This window comes from Octopus sinensis, linkage group LG2 (genome assembly GCF_006345805.1).
Source record: "Octopus sinensis linkage group LG2, ASM634580v1, whole genome shotgun sequence".
Taxonomy (NCBI): domain Eukaryota; kingdom Metazoa; phylum Mollusca; class Cephalopoda; order Octopoda; family Octopodidae; genus Octopus; species Octopus sinensis.
Window position 1 is genome coordinate 94,485,406 of NC_042998.1, and position 23,254 is coordinate 94,508,659.

At 34.8% G+C, this 23,254-nt stretch overlaps 1 protein-coding gene across 4 annotated transcripts in view; it reads left to right on the forward strand.

Annotated features, from left to right (window-relative positions):
* Positions 1-23,254, forward strand: part of LOC115232317 (cysteine/serine-rich nuclear protein 3-like) — a 181,350-nt gene that overhangs the window by 31,289 nt on the left and 126,807 nt on the right. For 2 of the 4 annotated variants that reach the window (XM_029802143.2, XM_036515515.1), the window contains exon 2: positions 13,870-13,942. The gene's annotated coding sequence lies outside the window, so the exon portion shown is untranslated. The remainder of the gene's footprint in view (positions 1-13,869; positions 13,943-23,254) is intronic. The other 2 variants (XM_036515524.1, XM_029802141.2) reach the window with 1 other exon arrangement.

Here is a 23,254-nt window from a genome sequence, read left to right on the forward strand (position 1 = left end):
AAATTAGGGGAGGTAAACAAGTAACAGAGAGGAAAACTGACCATAGCAAATCTGCTTCATCAAGTTTCGTCTGACCCATGCAAGCATGGAAAAGTAGACGTTAAATTAATGACAGTGATGATTATGATGATGATGTGTCTCACCTTTGAGAATATTCTAGGCATTTCTTATTTCATTGTTGTTTGCTATAGATGACTTTTAAAGAGAGCTATTGATGTTTTTGGGATTTTGTTTTGGCTCACAATTTACTGTGCCTGCAATGTGCAGCACTTACACATGCACACACAAAAGTAAGCACACCCACGCTCACATGCTCATGCTCATGGCCTCTGTTATTCTCCCTATCTCTCACGCTCCTGAATTCCACATGAAATTTAGTGTTTTGAAATAAATAAATAACTAAATACAAAAATAAAAGTAAAATAGCATGAAGTAGACATTGTTACACTTGCTACATCAGGTGGTATGTTCAAGCACAATTGAACTTTGTAAAATCTTGCTAAGATAAAAATAATATATATATATATATATATATATTTATGAGTAAACAGTTTATGCTCGTGCATGTGTGCGTGTATTCTTTTTTAGAGTTTATTAATTCAAATCTAAAGTATCTAAGTGCAGAGAGAAGGAAAACAAACTTAGAAAGCTACTTGAAGTTGAAACCATGTTAAATATTTGTTTTAATACCCAAGGTTTTTAATCAGTTCAATCACTCAACAAATATTTACTGTTTTATGCTAATTTATCCATACCAGCAGGAGTAAGATAATTCTTGAATGCTTTAGAAGTTGTTGTTTTTTTTTTTCCTTTTGTTTTAAACAACCAAAACCTCAGTCCAAACTGGATTGACCTACCTGAAATAGCAGCCAAATCATTTAACTTTTAATTATTTAAACTGTCTATATCCAGCCCAAATATTTTACCTGTTTTGTACTCAAACCAGCCAGAGCTGGTCTCTCACACCTACTCTACAATGCTATTCTAAAAATAAATAATCACATCGTTGAAATCTTGAAGCTATAAGATAATGCATGATTGATTCAAAACTTCGTGAATAAATAAGCATTATATTTTACAGAACAATCTGAATGCTAAAGGTTTAAACAAGGCCATATTTGACAATCTAGTCCTGAGTCAGTAAGAATGGCTTTGATCATGTGTAATTGTTTGATGAGAGTTGGCTCGAGTTTAACTCTTTTGATACCTGCCCAAGACCCCTCTCGGTTCTATGATACAAATCTCCTGCTATAGTTTTACCTAAATTGTTACATCAAAATGTCTTGTTAAATTCTGTTTCAAACACCAGATTAATTACTATAGTTATTTGACTAAATATGTCATTATTTTCAAAATTAATTGAAGAAAGATAGTCTGTTTCAACAGAAATTTAGGAACCAAAAAATTAAGTGATCATATAACCTTAAAGAAATAGCAGGTTCCCTAATTTTTCAGCTAAGCAAATTGAAACTAACAGTAATGCTGCAATGCAGTCATTGGCAGAAATAAAATCTGCAACACTTGATGATGGCCCATAATCTCTTAATGTGAGGGTTGGGAATTTGTTGATACCATTTACCCCTGTACTTGAATGACATTTTATTTTGCATCTTCTGAAAGAATGAAAGGCAAAGTTGATCTCGGTAGGACTTGAATGCAGAATGTAAAGAACCGGGACATATACTGCAAAATTCCATTGATTCTGCAAGCTCGCTACTGATTTGAGAACGATTTGGGTGCTATTTCTGGCAAGCTAAGTTATGGCACAGAAGCTCCCTGGCTGGTTGTGGCTACATTTTTAGAGTTGGAACTGCACCCAGTTGAAAAAAGCATATGGGGGAAAAAAAAGCTAAATATCTAGGATCTACAGAAAGGCTTAGTAATGTATGAATAAATACAAGCACACAACTTCCTCTTTCTATTTTCATACATTCTGCTTAAGGGAACTTGTAGCAAATGTTTGTCTGAGAAATTTTATAAGCAGAGTATAGCACTAGTTACTTTATGGACCTCTTTGAAATCCCAATTATTTCTCTGTTTTCTTTTTTCTTTTTCTTTTGCTTTGTCTGTTTTAATTTTTACCTATACTTCCTTCTCTAACAATAGATCTTTGATTTTATTGATTTTATTGTAGCATATCAGTATTTGCATAATGATTTAGATTTGCATTAATTATTAAATGTAACTTTTTTGTTTTAAGATTCAAGTAAATCTATTCCATTCCATAACATATGGGTCATTCCATGTCAAGTCATCTAGAAAAAATATTTGTTTTTAATGATAACTATACATCTCAAAATGTTTATACAAAATAATAAATAAAAACAACTCCAAAAAAAGCAAAAAACAAAAAGAAACTCCAAAATATTAAAATATTAGATGCCAAATATTACACAAACCACAACTGATTCAATAAGTTGCTTGTAATAATATAGTGGTTTGTCTCTTGTCATAAAACCATGGAAACTGGGGATAAACGCTGACCAATAGTCCATGAAAGGAAATATAGAGTAGCAGTAGTAGCAGTAATAATAATAATAATGATTTCATTTATTTGCTGCTAGAATAATAATAATAATGATATTAAAAAGTAGACACTGTAGAGAATGATGAAAATGTCAATAAAACACCTGAAATGTTTGTTTTGATGCACATTGTATTTTCAATCAGTATTTATTACAAGTAAAATATATAACTACGCTACAGAAAGAGCAAAATGGAAAGAGAATGCGTTTTCTACCATTCAGTTTATAAGCTTTGTTCCACCCCCCACCCCCTAACCAATTAATCATTATAGAAATCAGTGGTCAGAAATAAATCAAATTTTCAACCCAAATGCTTAATACAAGCCTGTTACTTCACTTTAATATATTATTGGTTTTTTTTTTTGTTGCTTGTTATAGTGGACAGTGAAATGGAAATGGCTACAAATTTTCTCATTAAGCTTTTTTCTTTTTTTTCTTCTTTTTAATTTATATTTTTATGGTTTAGGTACAGGTATGACGTTGTGGTTAAGAAACTTATTTCCTGACCACTAATCTTCAGGCAAGTGTCTTCTGCTATAGCCCTAGGCCCACTTCTGTGTGGATTTGGTCAGCAGGAACTAAAAGATGTTGTGTGTGTGTGTATACACACATGTATATATATTATATATTTGTGTGTGTGTGTATACATATATATATATATTACATGCATATTTTGAATATATAGTTTTTGTCTCTTACTCTCCCTCTCTCAATATGTGTGTGTGTGCATGTTTATGAGTGAGTGTGTACGAATGTGTATGTTTATATTTATATGTATGTATGCTTGTCTAGTTGCGCTATATGTGTTTTGTTTTACTCTACTTCATTGTGCTGGAAAGTATATTGAGGTGTAGGTGACGTGTGAATAAAATTCTTGAAAGTTCAAATTCTTTCTGTGATGTTTTTGCGGCTTTGTTAATCCCATATAGAAGTTTACAGTTGTTGAATATTATTTCTTGCTTTTATTTGATGTCCTACTCATCCATGATTTCTGTGGAATCTTCAAATCGCCAGCTGTTCCATTCCCCACTTACTCATCTATATAATTACTTTGGCTAAAAATTCATTTATATTATTTGCTTATTTTTTATATACTTTTTATGTTATTTTTTTTTTTTACTTTATCTAATTTACTTCTTATTTGCTTATATTGAGGATGGTCAATTCCTTAAATTCTGTCTAGCACTTAATATAAAGCAATACAATATATCACTACTTTTATGGAACAAATCAATCTAATTTTGTCCAATTTCAGCCTTCCGTACATTGTGTATGTAAAGAGTAAATTTTGTGAGAATATTTAAAGTGGAATTGTTGTAGCCCTGATGTTCCAGTGTGATCTGTTGAGTTAGCTTTTTGTATTTTCATTAATTTGTGACTATGCATATGCATTTTATACTGCTGATTACACACATCAATACAGATATCTGTGCATAATTTCTTCCATACTGAAATTAATATTACATGAAGAAGGTTGTGAAATGGCCATAATTCCATGGATGCCATATGGTTAAATAAAGAAACTTATATTTACCTCTCATACCTTCTGACTTTGCTTTTATATGCTCATGGAATAATTTCATCTGCTATATAAAAAGCATTGGTGTGGGTGCTGGTTTCACGTAAAAAGCACTGGTGATGGTGCCACATAAAAAGCACCTAGTACACTCTGTAAAGAGGTTGGTGTTAAGAAGGGCATCCAGCTGTAGAAACCAAGCCAAAACAGACTATGGAACCTAATGTGCCCCCTGGCCTTGCCAGTTCCTGTTAAGCTGTTCAACTCATGCCAGCATGGAAAACAGACATTAAATGTTGATAACGATGATGATGAACATTATATTACACTTCTTTGTAATTGATTATTATGTGAACTGATAACCATATTCTTAAAAAGAGCTTTCTGTGACAGATGCATGATTCACTGAATCTGTATCTTATACTACATGTATGTGTATGTATGCATGTATGTATGTATGTGCATATATACATTGATACATACCCTTGTCAAGACATCATGTGACAGTTGTAAATGTGCATTCTCATCATACAAGCTATGTTGTTCATTTCCAGTCTGTCTATGGGAAAATATTACCTTGCCTGGAAATGGATGAGGTTTGGCATTCGTCTTTAGAACATCTGCTTCATCAAATTCCATGATCCATGCAAGTATGGAAATGTAGACGTTAAATAATGATGGTAATAATTTTTATGGTTTAATTACAGAAATATACAGTAATCTTTTGCCATATTGCTGTTTATTATTTAAGCTTACATCAATTCCTCTGTGGTGTTACTTTGCATTTATAATAAAATAAATATTTACAAATCATTAAAATAATTAAAAAAAATTTTTTTAATAATTTCTACTTTGTGGATTTTCACCTATCATGGTGGTTTTGGAATATAACAACTGCAACAGTTGAGACATTACTGTATGTTACCATTCATAGGGCCATGAAACTTGTGGAGTTGGGATGAAGGAGGGAGAAACCTCAGTTATTCTTGGCTTGAAGATATAATCTGATTGAATGTTTGTGAAAGAATGGAAACTGTTAAAGATACACAAGGCCCAGTGGTGGTGATAACAAATAAGCTTATCACCAGAGAATGTGGACAGGAGACAGTCCATTTGATAGGCTTACTTACTGACATAGTAAGTCTTATTAATGTCCCTCACATGGCATGGGTCAACCTGAAAATGTAGGAGAAAAATACTTGCCCAACATATGCAATAAAATTGAACATGGAACCACAAGGTTATCTTGTTTGTTTTATCTTTAACTTGGTTCAGTCTTGGGACTGTGGCCATGCTGGGCTTCCCTTGAAGTGTTTGCTTGAACAAATTGACCTTGGTACTTATTTTTAAAACCTGGTATTTTGTCATTCCCTTTTGTTGAACCACTAAGCCAAGGGGGTTATAAACAAAGCAGTATTGGTTGTCAAGTGATGGTAGGGGGCCAACACAATACATACACATTTTATATATATATACTAACACATACACATATTTTATATATATATATTAGACTACCTGTGACCCGTTGGGTCACCAACAGTTCAAGGTACGAGAAAAAAACCATGTGTCTTGGGAACCTGTGGTCCAATTTATGCAAAACTTGTTTTATTCTGTTTGTATTCACATTTCAATGGTACCTTTACTTTCAGAGTATTTTCCCAGTATGTGCCAGTTTGGCTATTTATAAAGGTTTCACTGCTTAAATTTGTGGAAACAAACCACCCAAAAATGCATATCTCAGGAATCTGTGGTCCGATTTACACAAAACTTGTTTTATTCTATTTGTATTCCCATTTCAGGGGTAACTTACTTTGAGACTATTTTCCCATTATGTGCCAGTTTGGCTGTATTAAATTACAGACAAGCAAGTAAGCAATCACAGAGTTTTAGTAATATATATATATATATATATATTGGGTCATCCCATAAATAATAAAAATGACAACTTCAATCTAGGCTTCCATCTACCAAATTCATTCACAAGACATTGGTTGACTTGAGACTGTAGTAGAAGACACTTAAGTAGGACACAGCCATGCTGCAGTCTGAACCTCATCTGGGAGCATGTGGAAAACAAGATATAAATCACAGTAGCATAAAAAATTTTCTGAAAACCTCTGCTGGACCATCTGTGCTTTGGAAAATGGTGCTTATTGATTGATAGGATTGGAGAATGATTTTCGAATCATTGGCTTAAGAACAGAATTGACTGTTTCTGACTTCAGGAGACAAAATATAGATTTTTTTATTTTTCATTTTGTGGAATCTATAAAACTGTTTATATCTAATGATCTGCCCCTCATTTTTTTTTTAATTAAAATTAGTTTAATTAGTAAAAACCAAATCTTGATCTTAACATTATCTTTCCGTAATTGTTCTTTTGTTATATTTTTTCCTTCTGAATCATCCGTGTTTATTTGGCTCAAATTAATTTGGAAGTTTTGCATCCTAATATAAAGTGTTATGAATGACAATCTAGTTAATAGTAGGACTTGCAAATTTTCACATACATACATCGATATCTTTCGTTTATAATTTATTTATTTTTTGGGGGAAATGGTAACTATCATTTTATAACATACTGCTGTTGCTAGCTGAAAGCTTTGTTGTTTATAAGAGTGATATTCATAGAGGGCCTTTGGGATAATTGTGTATATGTGCATAGAAGAACATAGTTGTGTTGAAAGAATGCCGTATCACACACACACACACGCACACATGAGTGGCTGTGTGGTAAGTTGCTTCCTTACCAACCACATGGTTCCAGGTTCAGTCCCACTGCGTGATATTTTGGGCAAGTGTCTTTTACTATAGCTTTGGGCCAGCCAAAGCCTTGTGGGTGGATTTGGTAGAGGGAAACTGAAGAAAGCCCGTTGTATGTGTATGTATGTGTGTGTGTGTGTGTGTGTGTGTGTGTATGTATGTATGTATATATATATATATATATATATATATATATATACGTGTGTGTGTGTGTTTGTGTGTCTATTTGTCCCACCATCATTGTTTCATAGCCAATGCTGGTATGTTTATGTCCCCATAACTTAGCGGTTCAGCAGAAGATCCCGGTAGAATAAGTACTAAGGCTTACAAAGAATAAGTCTTGGGGGTCAATTTGCTTGACTAAGGTGGTGTCCCAGCATGGCTACAGTCAAATGACTGAAACAAGTAAAAGAATATATGTATGTATATATATGTATGTGTATATCATCATCATCGTTTAGCAATATATATATATATATATATATATATATATATATATATATGCATTTGTGTGTGTAGTGTTTGCTCCTCATCATTGCTTGACAACTAGTGTAGGCTTGCTTATGGCCCCATAACTTAGTGGTTCAATAAAAGGTAATGATAGAATAAGTACCAGACTTGAAAAACAATTTTGGATTTTATCTCCTTATGCTGAACTGTGGGCAAGTGTCTTCTATAATGCTGGGCTGAGCAATGCCTTGTGAGTGACTTTGGTTAACAGAATCTAAGGGAAGTCTGTTACATATGTGTATGAGCCTGTTCATCTATGTGTGTGTATGTGCATGGATGTTGATGTCCCATAGTTTTATATGAGTAAAAAGTAGTGAATGATGTTTAGATCCTTTCTTAATATTATGACTGGTCCCAACACTCATCATAGAATTAAAAAAAACCCTTTACTTGGAAGACAGATACAATGACAGGATTGCTAATAAGGAATGCATCTGGCTGTCAAATCTTACTTAAAATGTATCTCTGTCCAGGCAATGCTAGCATGGAAAAATGAGCATTAAACATATAAACATGTGTGTGTATGTGTGTTTTATCCCATTATCATTATTTAATGTCTATGTTCCATGCTGGTATGGATTGGATGGTTGAAGTCCATTGTTTTGGCATAGTTTCAACACCCGGATGTTCTTCCTATGGTCAACTACTTCAGAGTGCATTGGGTGCTTTTTTCATTGTGTGTGCACACATACATATTACTTGCACTAGTAGTGAACATCATTGTTTAACATCCATTTTCCATGCTAGCATGGGGTGGATGGTTTGACAGGAACTGACTGGACAAGGAGTCTGTCCAGACTCCAATTGTCTGTTGTGGCATGGTTTCTCTGGTTGGATGCCCTTCTAATGCCAACCAATTTACAGAGTGTCAGTATTGATAGCACAAATTAGAGAAAAAGATACTCAGAGCATCCATGTATTTTGAAGAGAATGTTACTGAGCTTGCAAGATTAAAATGAGACACAAGGAAAGAAAAGTCCATTGATATTAAAAATCCTTTCAAATGTTTGACTTAGATACATACACCCACACATGAGTTGCAATCTTGTAGGAGTAGGATTATGCAAATACGAAAATTTGAATATAGCTATAACATTGTTATGAGTGTTCTCTCTGCTACTAATCAATAAATCTCGATTAGGATTGGGAACTGAAAATATTGGGCAGACTTTTGTACCAAGTTTATATCTCTGAATTTATGGTCTTGGAACTTGATGACCATATGGCCCACAATTCAACATATTGCATCACAACCTTGTCAACTCCATTTAACATGAAATATAAAGGTTTTGTTTTTAAATGTAGCAATTTTCTTGCTCCCTTTCTCCTTTTTAATTGTGTTAAGCCTCTGAAATGCATAGTTTTTAATGTTCTAAATGAGTTAGTCTAGTGTGACCCCCCCCCCACTACTATTATTATTGTTATATTCTCTGGAATATGTGAAGTAGTGATGAAAGTATTGTGTTGATAGTTCATTTTAATGCATGCTGTCCTAAATATAGTATTATATCAAATGTATATAGTAACTCTTCTTTTTACTTTCTTTCAAAAAAGTAAACATCTCATACCAACAGGGGTTTTGGGGTACTTGTGCTTATTTGCTTTCAATATTATTCCTAAGCAGTTTGTCTGCAGAGTTTACAGAGTTTACATAACTGTATAGAAAAGATTAGTTTTTCTGGCACTTGTTATATGATGCCACAGGTATAGAAGAAGAATTGTATATGCTGCCGTCTTGGCTGATTTCCAAGATTTTCATAGATGTATTCTTAGGAAGTCTATGAGTTTCTGCCAGATAGCTTCTACCTTCATACATTGTTGAATGTTTGAACTATTTTTCTCAGTGAAGGAAATATAACTAAGTATTGGTTTATATCTTTCACTGACTGACAGTACTTTATTAGTAAGTCTGTGCAGTACTCATAAAGTTGTCAATCCTTTTAAGGAGCAAATGAATGCAATACTTTGCTGTTTATTTTGAACTTTGGAAGAACCCAGTCTGCTTGATCAGTTTTGCATAACTAATCCATCATAGATATTTTTCCTCTTACGTATCTACTTTTTAGGCTGTAGAAGTATCCCTTTTCATCTATTTTGTGGTTTTAGTGATTTTACTTTTTAAGAGAGCTCACTTTGTTGCTTTTGTTTGTAACTAATCCTTGACTAAGGTAGAGAGCTGACAGAATCATAATTGTGCCGGACAAAACACTTTGCAGTATTTCTTCTGTCTTTACAATCTGAGTTCAAATGCTGCCAAGATCCACTTTGCATTTCTTCCTTTCACGGTCAATAAAATAAGTACCAGTTAAGCAGGAGGAGTAATGCAATCAACTAGCACCCTTCTTTCAAAGATTTCAGGCTTTGTGCCTATAATAGGAAGAATTTATCCCTGTCACTCTTGACCCATGAGCAATGCTTTTGTATGTTTCTACCCATCACATTCTATGTCCTGTGTAATGTAAGTTTTATTTTTAACTGCTTTACAACTCTGATTACAGGGGGAAAATAAAAAGGAAAAATGGAAAAAATAGAAAAACAATTATTTTTAAAATAGTATTGTCTTGTCTAGACTGTTTTATTTGGAAGCTTACTCGGTTCTTTTTAATTTAAACTTAAAATTACGAAACTGGCTGTTGCAGTTTGTTCATCAGCAGCAGTCCGCTATGGTATTTCCCAAATACATTAAATGCTAGAAGCATTGTTTGTATTTATTGATTAGAAATTGATACAATTATGTTAAAAGGAGGAGAATAAAAGTAAAATAAAATAAATGCTGAAGAAATTTTAGGATCATTGGATATTTTCAAATTTTTACTAATATTAGCATATTTTTCTCTTAAGATACGTAAACAGATTTTTAGGATTTGAAAATTGCTTGTAGTTCTATTCAAAAGTGAAAGTGCCAAATCTAGATAGCTGAATTTCTTTTTCTTTTTTAAACTTTTATTTATTAGAAAGATACAATTTCATTTTTAAACAAAGAAAGAATTTGGTACTATTTTAAAACTTCTTTTCAGGAAATAGAGACTAATACCATTGTTATGAAGCTGCATAACTTTGTATGGCTATAATTGTTGTAGTTAATTTGTTATATAAATTTATGAAGTGAAATGTTGCTTCTTTGGCTGAAAATACTGCCTTTGATGATGTATGGGATTAAGCTTTTGTAGGAAGGAAACTTACTATGTTATATTTTGTAAGAATTGTTTCTAACACAGGCACAAATCCACAGATTTGGTGGAAGTAGTTAATTGATTAATCCTTTTGATACCAGTCTGCCTGAGACCACTCTTGGTTCTTTTATATAAGTTTCTTGTTTAAAAGTGATTTAAGTTAAAGCTATCCATTAAAATTTCATCAGAAGTATTTTACTAAATTCTTCTTTTTTAAAAAATAATTGATAAAAATGGTGGCAGTGTTATTTCTATAGAAATATGGGTCCCAAAGGGATTAAATTGATCTCACTACTTAACTGGTACTTTATCAACCCTGTAAAGATGAAAATAAAGTTCACCTGACAGGATTCGAGTGCTGAAAGTACCGGAACATATACCACATGGCATTTTGTTTGATGTTCAAATGATTTTACCAATTCAAGATACTTTTGTAATAACACGATGCTGTAAATTTTTAAACAACAAAATTGTTTATTTATCATTGATTCTGTGCTAAGTACATTTGGATACCATTAACATATAAATCTTCTCTTGGAATATAGACAGAACCCTTAAACGTTTAGCATTCAAATTACTCTGTCAAATGTAATGCTTATTTATTCACATTGTTTTCATTTAATCAGGCATTATCTCACAGTCTTTAAGATTTGAATGATGTCATCATCATCATCATCATCATTTAGCATCTGCTTTTCATGCTGGCATGGGTTAGACAGTTTGACTGGAACTGGTAAGCTGGAGAGCTGTACCAGGCTCCAGTCTGATTTTGGCTTCGTTTCTACTGCTGGTTGCCCTTCAATATAGCATTGTATGGTGGATATGAAAGGCCAGATATGGCTGGTTTAGCTGCCGAAGGGTTAAATTCTCTCTATGTAACTGTCATGCTTTGTGTGGTTACAAGTTTGTTTCCCAGCCTCATGGTTCTGGGTTCAGTCCCATTGCGTGAGCCTTGGATAAGTGTTCTGTAATAAGCCTCAGGTCAACTAAAGCCTTGTGAGTAGATTTGGTAGATGGAAACTGAAAGAAGCCTTTGCATATATGCATGTGTGTGTGTGTGTGTGCATGTGCCTATGTTTGTCTACCACCATTGCATGACAACTGGTGATGATGTTCTTATGCCCCCATAACTTAGTGGTTCGACAAAAGAGACCAATAGAATAAGTACTAGGCTTATAAAAAAATAAGTACTGGAGTTGAATAATTTTACTGGAATTCTTTAAGGCAGTGCCCCAGCATGGCCACAGTTTAATGACTCAGATGAGCAAAAGAGTGATAATCAATTCTTATTTATTTAATTACCCTCATTCCATAGCCATTCTAAGTTTTCATGTTGCCAACATCACAATATTTCATTATTTCACAAACTTTTGTTTCTCATTGGGAAAGCTGAAAGGGAACATCTAGATATGTAGCCAATGAATTTACTATTTAAGCAACAAACTCTGTAATCTAATTATTTCATCATCTTTATCATCATCCAATGTTTAAATCCAAGTTTTGTCCCTGTTAATGGGGGTGGATGGATCTACGTCAATGCCTTAGCAACTGAGGCAGGCAGGTGCAGCCCACCTCAACCTTTGGGCTGGCTGGTGCCCATTCTACCTTACTATCATGAGGCTTTTTTGGAGCTTGATTTTCTACGGGAAACATGCCCTTGCTTACCCCAAACCTCAGTTTCTAGACATGAGTGGTCCCAAGACCAAGGACGCTGCCACGATTTTTAAGAAATGTAGTGGGAAACTAGCTCAGGAAGGCAGGAACACTACTCCTTGAAACCCCTTATAGAGCCCTGCTACCTATTTCATCATTAATATATGTTTTCTGAAATCTAAACAACTATCAATCTGTAATTTATTTTCTGAGTTAAGTCACGAGCATAGCCATGCAGTCAAGAAGTTCACTTTGTCACATCATCATCATCATTGTTTAACGTCCACTTTCCATACTAGCATGGGTTGGACAATTTGACTAAGGACTGGCGATCCAGATGGCTGCAATAGGCTCCAATCTGACCTAGCAGAGTTTCTACAGCTGAATGCCCTTCCTAATGCCAACCACTCCGAGATTGTAGTGGGTGCTTTTACATGCCACCGGCATGAGGACCAGTCAGGCATTATGGCAATGGCTACACTCAAATGGTGTTTTTTACATGCCACCAGCACAGTGGCACTGGCAACGACCTCGTTCAAATGTTTATTTACGTGCTACTGGCACGGAAGCCAGTTTGCTACTCTGGCAACGATCATGCTTGGATGGTGCTCTTAGCGCTCCACTAGCACGGATGCCAGTCATCGAATTTGATTTCGATTTCACTTGCATCAACAGGTCTTCACAAGCAGAGTTTAGTGTCCAATGAAGGAAAGGTACGCATGAGTGGGCTGGTTACACCCCTGGCATAGGCCACGATGTTATGGTCTCACTTAGCTTGCCGGGTCTTCTCAAGCACAGCATATTTCCAAAGGTCCCAGTCACTAGTCATTACCTCGGTGAGGCCTAATGTTCATAGGTCATGCTTCACTACCTCATCCCATGTCTTCCTGGGTCTACCTCTTCCACAGGTTCCTTCAACCATTAGGGTGTAGGGTTTGCTCTCACTGCATGGCTCTCTGGACTGGTCACTTCTACTATGGCTTTAAGCTGACCAATGCTTTGTGAGTGGAATCGCTAGATGGAAGCTATAAGCTCATTGTGTGTCTGTGTGGATATGTATATGTGCATGTGTAAGTTGTGTCTTTTTACTTGTCTTTCATTATCTTATTTCGAAATACACTGCATTTATTTCAATTATTTTGAAAATAATGATTAATTTAGTAACTGTCTTTACTAAGATGGTTTTTGGATCATGAAATTGACATGAAATTTTAATGGAAGATTTTAATTTCAATCACTTAAAATTGGGGAATCTGCATCCTGTAACCAAAGGTGGTTTCATGCATTTTGGTATCAAAAGGATTAAAACGATATCACCCATACATGTAAATAGTGTCATTGCTTACAATTTTCTGTGAAAACGTGTTTGGCCATTGAGCTTGTCATTATTCAATGTGAAGGTCTCTCTCTCTCTCTCTCTCTTGTCAGTTTCCATCTATTAAATTGGCTACCGAGGCTTTGGTTGGCTCTTAGCTATAGAAGTGACCTGTGCAAGGCCCCATGCAGTGGGACTGAACCAGAAACCATGTAGTTGGGAAGCAAACTTGTTAACCACACAGCTGTATTTACATCTGTCATGCAGATATTTTTGTAGAATTGGTTGTTGCTTAGACTACACATATTTTTTCCCAAACCACCAGACATGTATATGTTTATCATAGGCTTACACCCCTATCTTTTAAAAATTTAATAGCATTAATTTAATCTCAGTATTTTATTTTTATTTCAGGTGCCATGCTTGAGAAAAATTAAACTTCATAAATTGCTTTCCAAGAATGGATAATAAACAAAGCATTAGGTTGGTGCGTATTTTCTTTACATTTTTATTTTTCTACATTAGATATTGCAAAAAAAAAAAAAAAAAGTAAAGTAAAATAACCCAGCCCTATAATAATAATTTGATGATAGTTATACACAATACTTTTCTTTTTATTTACTTCAGGTACCCCTCTGAGTATTTTAGAAATTTATATTTTAATGACTTGATGGATGAGCAAAAATATATACAACACCATTTGTTTCACAGTTAGCTTTAATGTCAGGGCTGAGTACTGTCACAGTAATACTTGATAGTCTAAACACATCTTATAGGGCAACCCGATAGGCTGTTTGATTTTTTTGTTACCTCCGCTTTTGCTGAGGCAGAGGTATTGTTTTCAGTCATGTTTGTTGGTTTGTTTGTCCGTGGACAAGATATCCCTAGAACCGCTAGATTGATTTGGATGAAACTTTCAGAGATGTTTGGCCTCGTGACTGACACAAACTGATTAGATTTTGGGATCAATCCAGTACCAGACAAGGATTCTGGATTATTTTTCCTGTTTTTTTGAGAGTGGTCGGGTTCATTTTTAGTATTCTCGTTTGTGAGAGCAGTCAAGTTTATTTCAGATATTTTTATTTTAAAATCATCTCCAGCTAATCGTTGAGAGGATGTTGGTGTTGCCTTGGTGGAGGTTTGCGCTCTCTGGGTGCTCTTGTTTGTTATTGAATTCAGATAGTTTTCTTTGCTGTATTATTTTAGTTATTTTGTCCTATAGTTCCTAAATTTCTCAATGCTTAAGACAAAATTTTTTTTTTCAAAATGTTGTATGGAAGGATGCAGTTGTGATTGTATAGTAAAATGGTTGTGTGGTTAGAAGTTTGCTTCTCAAGCATATGGTTTTGGGTTCAGTATCAGTGTGTGATACCTTGAAGTAATACAGCCACAGGTTGACCAAAGCTTTGTGGGTGAATTTGGTTGAAGGGCACGTGATAGTGTCACCATCATACAAGCAGTGCCCTTTGTTTCCTATTTGTCTAGTTATGGGGAAATATTACCTTATTTAGAAACAAGTGAGAGTTGGTGACAGGAAGGGCATCCAGTAAAAAAAACAAAAAAAACAAAAGCTGCCTCAACAAATTCTATCTGATTCATGTAAATTTGGAAAAGTGGATGTTAAAATGATGATGGAGTTGAAAGAATGAATGATACAAGTAGATATAGAATCTAACACTTTGAAAGCTTGTTATGGGGTTATTTACAGGCATCTGTTGATAACTGCACAAAGGTATTTTTTTATCTAAATAAATTTATGTACTTTGTTTGTATATAATTAGCATCTACAATAAAATTATAACTAAGAAATACTGCCAAAAGGGAAAAAGAAAAAATATTTTGCTATTCAACTCTAAGCAAACAAAAAGCTGAATAGTTTCGTTACCAGCTTCTGTTAGTTTCCTTTTATTGTTGATATGACTAATATATCCTGGCCATACTCACTGAAAACTATTATTATGGACAAATTCAAAGTATAAGCTGTAGTTAATGTGAGATTTCTAATTAGCCAAAATTGACATCAACTGAGCCCTCTTGATACCAACCCACCTGAGACCAAACCTGTTTTTTTTTTCTTATATACAAACTTCATGTTTTAAAGTGATATAAATTGAAATCTTCATTCAAAATTCCATGTTAAGTTATGTTCCAAACACTAGCTTAGTAATGACAAATTTATTTTACTAAGTTCTTCATTATTTTCAAAATTAATTAAAACAAAAGCAATGTGTTTCAATGGAAATTTGGTAATGAAAGGGTTAACAAAGAAGTTAATTCTGTGATATGTAGATTTCTCATCAAAATAGAATTAGTTACATAATTATTACCCCCTTTAGATTTTTTTATGTGTAACAGAGAGAAAAAAAGCTGTTAATATTAAATTGTGTTCCATATATTGATAATCAAATAAATTGTTGTACCGATTTATATTTGATAAATTGCTGTCATCCATACATACAGGCTTGTCCTTTACAAGTGTTGATGCCACATAAAATGCACTCATGCCAGTGCTGTGTAAATGCACCAGTGCTGGTGGTATGTAAAAAGTGCCCAGCACACTTTGTAAGTGGTTGGCATTGGGAAGGAAATCCTGCCACGACAGACAATTGAAGTCTGGTCAACTCCATGTCAAACCATCAAACCCATGCCAGCATAGAAAACATGTTAAACAATGACGACGACGATGATGATGATGCAGGTCTTGACATATTTTGAGCATGTTTTGGCATGACTGTATGGTAAGAAGTTTATTTACCATACAGTCTGTTTCTCAGTTCAGTCCCACTGCATGGCATCTAAGGCAAGTGTTTTCTGTTTTGGTTTGGGTCTACAAAATCCTTGTGAGTGGATTTAGTGGATGGAAACTGAAAGAAGCCCATCAGATGTATACAGTCACAGCCTTTGGGCTGAAACGCATAAAAGACTATATATGAATTTGTGTCTGTGTTTGTCCCCCAGCATCACTTGACAACAAGTGTGTTTACATCCCTGTAACTTAGTAGTTCAAAATAAGAGACTGATAGAATGAGTACCAGGTTTTAAAAAAATATGTATGTTGGTTAATTTGTTGGACTGAAATTCTTCCAGGCAGTGCTACAACATAGCCACAATCTAAATGACTGCAAATAAGTCAAAGGAAACACATTTTTTATGTTGCCTAACTGTATATGCTATGTATACACTGTGTTACATATTTTATGGTTTAATATCTGCATTATTTGCATATGTTATTTTGAAATTTTTACTGAGAAAACTGGGAGGTCAAGATTCATTTTTTTTCTCTATGATCTAAGTGAAGTGCAGTAATTTCAACCAGAATGAAAAAGTCTCATAGCATAGACTGAGTTCACTGAGAACTCACCTGATTTATGATCCTCACTGTAAATACTTGTGTGTGTAATTATGTATCCTGTTCATACACAGGCACATGCACACGGTTTGGTAATTGACTACATTTGTGTAAATTGGATAAGAAAAAGAGGAAAAAAAACAAGGCATATGTTGGTATGCATGGAAAGAAGTTGAAAGTAATGTTAAAGGTAGTGGCCATTTACTGAAGGAGAAAATGTTATGTCTGTAATGTGTATTTGTACATTTGTATACAATTTTAATAACATTTTCATCCATTTATTTCATTACTTTCATCCTTTAAGCATCTGCTTTCTTTCAAAGTTGTTAGCATTGCTCTCTTTCGAACCTTGCATTTTTCATCCATAAAATGACAGGACACTGACCTTAGAAAAAATGTGAAGGTAACATTAAAAACAAAATATTCTATGAAAGTGAGCTGTATTATACTCATTTGCTCTGTATTTGATTTAACATTTTGAAGGTTTCATCATCTACTTGATTGATGTAGTTAAGTTAATGTTTTTGGACTTGATTGATTGCAGAATTTTAAAAATGAAAATTTCTTGGAAGTTGTCTTTTTGAAATTAACTTGTCTGTTTTTTTTCTTTCTTCTTTTCCAACTTTTGGAGTGCATTCTTTTATTTTCCCTTCAACTTATATTTAGGGCCAGAAAAATGTTTGACATACCACCCATTTAAATTTGTATTCCAAAATGCAGTATCCATATCTTAATGTTGAAAGCAGTGAGCTGGCAGAATTAACACGCTTGGCAAAATACTGAGGAGCATTTCGTCTGAGTTCAGATTCCTCTGAGGTTGACTTTGCCTTTCGCCTTTTCGAGGTCTTTAAAATAAGTACCAGTTGATTACCAGAGGTCAATGTAATCGACCCATTCCTTCCTCAAAATTGTTGGCCTTGTGCAAAAATTTGAAACCAATATCTAAATGTCCACCCTGACCCCCATTCAGACAGGTAAGAGTATATTATTGAGATGGTTTTACCGCTGAATGCACTGCTGTAGGTTCAGTCCCACTATGTGGCTTTTAGGTGTGTGTCTTTTATAAGCCCTGACCTGACCACTGCTTTGTGTGTGTGTATGTGTGTGTGTCTTTGTCTGGACATCATATGATAGTTGCAAATGAACGTCATTCATTCTCAATATTCTGTGAAAGCATGTTTGGTCATGAGGGAAATATTACTTAGTTTGGAAACAAGTAAAAGCATCCAGCTGCAGAAAATCTGCCTCAATAAACTTCATCTGACCCATGTCAGCAGGAAGAGTGAACATTAAAGTACTGATGATGTTACCTTCCTGTTGCTAATCCTTATCTGTGTTTTCAAGAAACAGATCTCTGATTTCATACAAAGGTGCAAACCTAGTGAACAATTTGTCAGGAGAAATAACTACAACATCTTGTAGCTTGTGATTTTTGGTGAAACACAAATGTAAACATAGGTATACGACAAGATTCTTTGAGATTCTGTCCACTGACTCCACTCACATGGCTTTGGTTGGCCCTAGGATCTAGTAGCTACACCATGTGACAGAACCCTAATCCACACGGTTAGAAAGCAAACTGCTTAACCATACAGCCATGCATGCACTTCCAATTTATTTTATTTAAATTGAAAATTACCAAAATTATGTTTTATTTGACATTTAATTTACTATCTGCCTGTGTTGTTTAGGAAAGAAAACCCATCCAATAGAATAAGTTCATATGTCAAACTCTTAAATCTGCTCCAGATTTAAGAGTGTTTCTCAACAAATCAGTTAATTGATCTTTAGAGAATAGGTAGCAGATTTATCTAGAGATTATTGACAACCATTGACTAATGTTCTATAAGTTGAATCAGATAGCGTTTAAAAGGAAATAAACATGTGGTGAGTGCCAGAGAGAATAATTCTGGCAGTTTACTTTTAATATTAATGCTTAATGTGAGGGTGGCAAGTTGGCAGAATTGTTAGCATGCCCACAAAATGTTCAGTGGGATTCATGCTCTGAGTTCAAATTCTACCAAGGCCAGTTTTGCCTTTCATCCTTTAAGGGCCAATAAAGTAAGTAGCAGTTGAGCACTGGAGTCAATGTAATCAGGTTATCCCATCCCTAGAACTTACTGGCCTTATGCCAAAATTTGAAACCAATATTAATGTAAAGGCCTGAACATTACATAAACTTTCTGATTGGCCAAAATCTCAGATAGGATGTATAACTGATGCAACCAGTCCCAAAGATTAGAACCCCCCCCCCAAAAAAAAAACTGACTTAAAAAATAGCAAAGATTTTTGTATGTAATAATGTATGTGGTGTGTTTGAATATGTATGAAGGCATGTAGATAAATGGCTAGGGTGTTAGTCATGTATTTGATTCTTGGACCAGGAAGCATGTTGTGTTTTTGAATAAGAAAATTTTACATTGTTCAATTAAGCTCAACTGAAATGAGTAACTGCAGGGTACTGGTTGGCCCCTGTCTCTTTCCTGCAGTCACATCTTGCTTGTTTCTTTGGGTCAAGTGTGTGAGGACTACATGCTTCTCTATGTCTCCCATGACTACATAAGTACCTAAAATAATTAGTAAAAGCATGGTACATGCTCCATGTTATGCTCACAAATGATGGTCATGTGGTGGTAATTTTTCACACACATTTACATACGTGCATGTAGGTATTTATTACTATAGCTCTGGGCTGACCAAAGCCTTTTGATAATCAGAAATTGACATGCCCTCCTCATTGTACTTATGCACATATACATATATGCATATACTTGCTTGTGTATCTGCTTGTCTTCACAACACTGGCCAGTTGTAAACAAATGGTGACAATTGTTAGTTTTCAGTGAAAACCTGCCTGCATTAGGAAAAAATATTATCTTGCTCAGAATCATGTGAGCATCTGGTTGTAAGAAATATACCTTGATCAATTTGTCTGACCTATGCAAGTTTTAATATCCTAAAACAAATGCGAAACATATACTGTTATATTCACTTTCGCTTATTATTAACTGCCTTAATCTTGCCAGTGTCAAAGGGCCTGTGGAGGTCATGGATACAGCACCTTCCCACAGATGAAATCAATTAAAAAATAGTAACCAAAAGCTCTAAGCTTTGTTTACTGACCATCTCTACTCCCTGGATTCAACCTCCTGTCTCACACAAGCAAACAGAATGTCAGTGGTCAGGTTGCACTAATAATAAATTTTATTGTTACTAGATATTTACCAAGTGAAAGTAAATATAACTGAGTTTTGAATAGCTACAATGTTTCTAACACAGTGCTATTGTTTTGTGTGTATGTGTGTGTGTGGTGGGAGTGTTTAGAAATTAGCTTTGCAATCATATAGTTGTGATTTCAGTCTCATTGTGCAGTTCTTTGGGCAGTTGTCATCTTTTAGGCCTAGGCTGACCAAAGTCTCTTGAGTGGATTTAGTTGGTGGAAACTGAAAAAAAGTCCATGATGTGTGTGTGTGTGTCTTAACATAATACATCTAGTGTATTATGTTCTGTGGAAACATCTGCAGCCATTGTACTGTTTGTGGTTTAAAGACATGGGGAATTGTTACCTTGCTTGGAACCAGGTGAGGCATGTCAACAAAAGAAGCATCTGGTCACAGAAAATCTGTTGCAAATAATTTTTTCCTGGCTCATGGAAAAGTGGATGTTAAAACAATGATAATGATATGTGTGTATGTTTGTAGGCGCACGCATGGCTGTATAGTTTAGCTGTTTGCTTCCCAATCACATAGTTTGGATTCAGTCCCATGTGGCACCTTGGGCAAGTGTCCTCTACTTATTGCCTTGGGCCAACTAAAGCTTTGTGTGTGGAATTGGTAAACTGAAGCCAAAAGAAGTCTATCATGCTTGTGTGTGTGTGTCCGTGTCCCCTAGTCTTGACATCGCATGAGAATTAGAAATAAGTGTCACTGAGGTGTCAGTCATGCAGGTAGCCATATACGGAATAGAGATTATCAATTTAAGTTAGCAAATAGATGAGCTGATATCTACAGTATGTTTTATAATTTGGGAAGAAAGCATAAATAAGTTGTAGGCTGGATTAAGAGCAACTTGTGTTGTGATTGGTTGGCTTAGGTGGAACACAGTTGTATTATGATTGATTGTCAATTAGTGAGGAGTGGTTAGTTATGTAGTGGGTGTGGTTAAACTTTAAGGAATGGCTATGGTAGCCGATAAAAAATTTATTGGCAACTGTAATTGTACTACTGAGTAAATTGATAGAGGTCATACAAGTTTTTAACCACTTCTCTCTACTAATTTGATCCACCTCATTAATGCAAACAGGTGCCTATATAATCTCTACACAAACAGAAAAGGATGGAATGTACCAGTTGATTCCACTCCTAGCTGGGATACTTCTCAGGAACTGTATCCATATGATGTCTGCCCATGGAAACCTTATATATCATCATCATCATCATTTAGCATCCATTTTCCATGCTAGCATGGATTGGATAGTTTGACAGGAGCATGTAAGCCAGAATGAGATTGTCACAATGAGATTTTTTAAACTAGAAAACCCAGTTTGAATAAATAGCATATTATTGGCTGTTAGTTGTAGTTCATTAATTATTAATTTAAGCAATGTTTTTTTTTATTTTTTTTTAGACTAATAATATTGTTGAATAAATTTGTAATAATACAAATTTTTTTACATTCCATCATTATTTAACATCTATATTCCCTGCTAGCATGGGTTGGCTGATTTCAACAGGATCCTACTTGGCCAATGCCTGCTTTGGTAAGGATTGTACTGCTGGATGGACTGTCTAAATATGCTCGACACTTAAAATGTATTTTACGTTTGTTCCAGAGTATTCTTTAGAGATAATTTTGTATATTTTAGCAACAATCATGCTACATGAAAAAAACAGTTCTATGGCAATACTTTTGGCAGCTGTCGATCATATGTGTAATACCTTCCACTGATTTGTGGAGTTAACATTTTCTGCCACATAATTGAGGTTTTAGGGTGTCATTATCTTTTAGTCATCAGGTTTATGGAATCAGTCTGTTGCTCTTCCATTTCAGAAGCATAACATTGAAAACTTATGTCTGTATTCTCTCCCTGATTGTGAGTTTTAGTGTTGTATTTTAACTGACTACCTGCTCAATAGCAAGGTTGTAAAGAAAGTAATTAAAAAATACTATCTTTGCTCTTTTCATCATCATCTTTACTCTTTACAATCAATAAATTGTTAAATCTGAACACACTCGCATACACACATTTTCAGATTTAACGGTTTAATGATTGTGAAGATGATGTATAGTTGTAGGCATAGATGTACAGTTAAGAAGTGATTTTGAGTTCAACTCCATTGCATGGCACCTTGGGCAAATGGCTTCTATTATAGCACTAGGCTAACCAAGGCCTTGTAACTAGATTTGATTGGCAGAAACGTTAGCACGCTGGGCGAAATGTCTTGCAGTATTTCATCTGCCGTTACATTCTGAGTTCAAATTCCACTGAGGTCGACTTTGCCTTTCATCCTTTCAGGGTCGATAAATTAAGTACCAGTTACGCACTGGGGTCGATGTAATCGACTTAATCCCTTGTTTGTCCCTTCTATGTTTAGCCCCTTGTGGGCAATAAAGAAATAAGAAACTGAAAGGAGCCTTTTGTGTGTGTGTGTGTTTGTGTGTACACACTCATGCTCGAGTTTATGTAAGTTTTTTTTTGTGGGGGGGAATCTGAGGCGAAAATTAAATGTGGACATTTTAAATTTGTTCTTGTTTATATTTTTAAATTCCACCAGTGATATTTTGGATGTATCTTTATTGGTTGGTTTTATTGGCTTTTTATTTCTCAGGCATACTTGTTTAAGAAGTTTGCATCCCTACTACATGGTTTTGGGTTCCCTTTTACTATAGCCCTGGGCCAACCAAAGCCTTGTAAATGGATTTGGTAGGTGGAAACTGAAAGAAGCCCATTGTGTTTGTTAGTGTGTGTGCTTTACTGTGTCCTTGCCTTGACATTGTATGGTAATTGTAAGCAAGTGGTGTCCTCCACTTCCTACTGTCTATGAAAGCATGTTGGATCATGGGGAAATTTATCTTACACGAAAACAGGTGAGGGTTGGTGACAGGAAGTGCAACAAGTAGCAGAAAATCTGTCACAACAAATTCTGTCTGACCCATGCAAGCTTGGAAAGGTGAACATTAGAATGGAAACAGTTTTATTCTAGACTGCTTTGAATATTACATCATGTATCATAAGAAAACAATATCCTTAGGACATCATCTTGTAGTTGACTGTTGTGTGCCTAGCTTCTTGAGTTTTAGCTTTACATAATCTATACTCGTCAGTTAATGTTTTGTCTATTGTGTAGAAGGTAGTTTGTGGGAATTTCTTGGCTTTGGATTTTCTGGAAGTAACCTTCAACTTGTTGATACTTCATACCAGATTTTTAGTGTTGTTTATTCCCATTACAG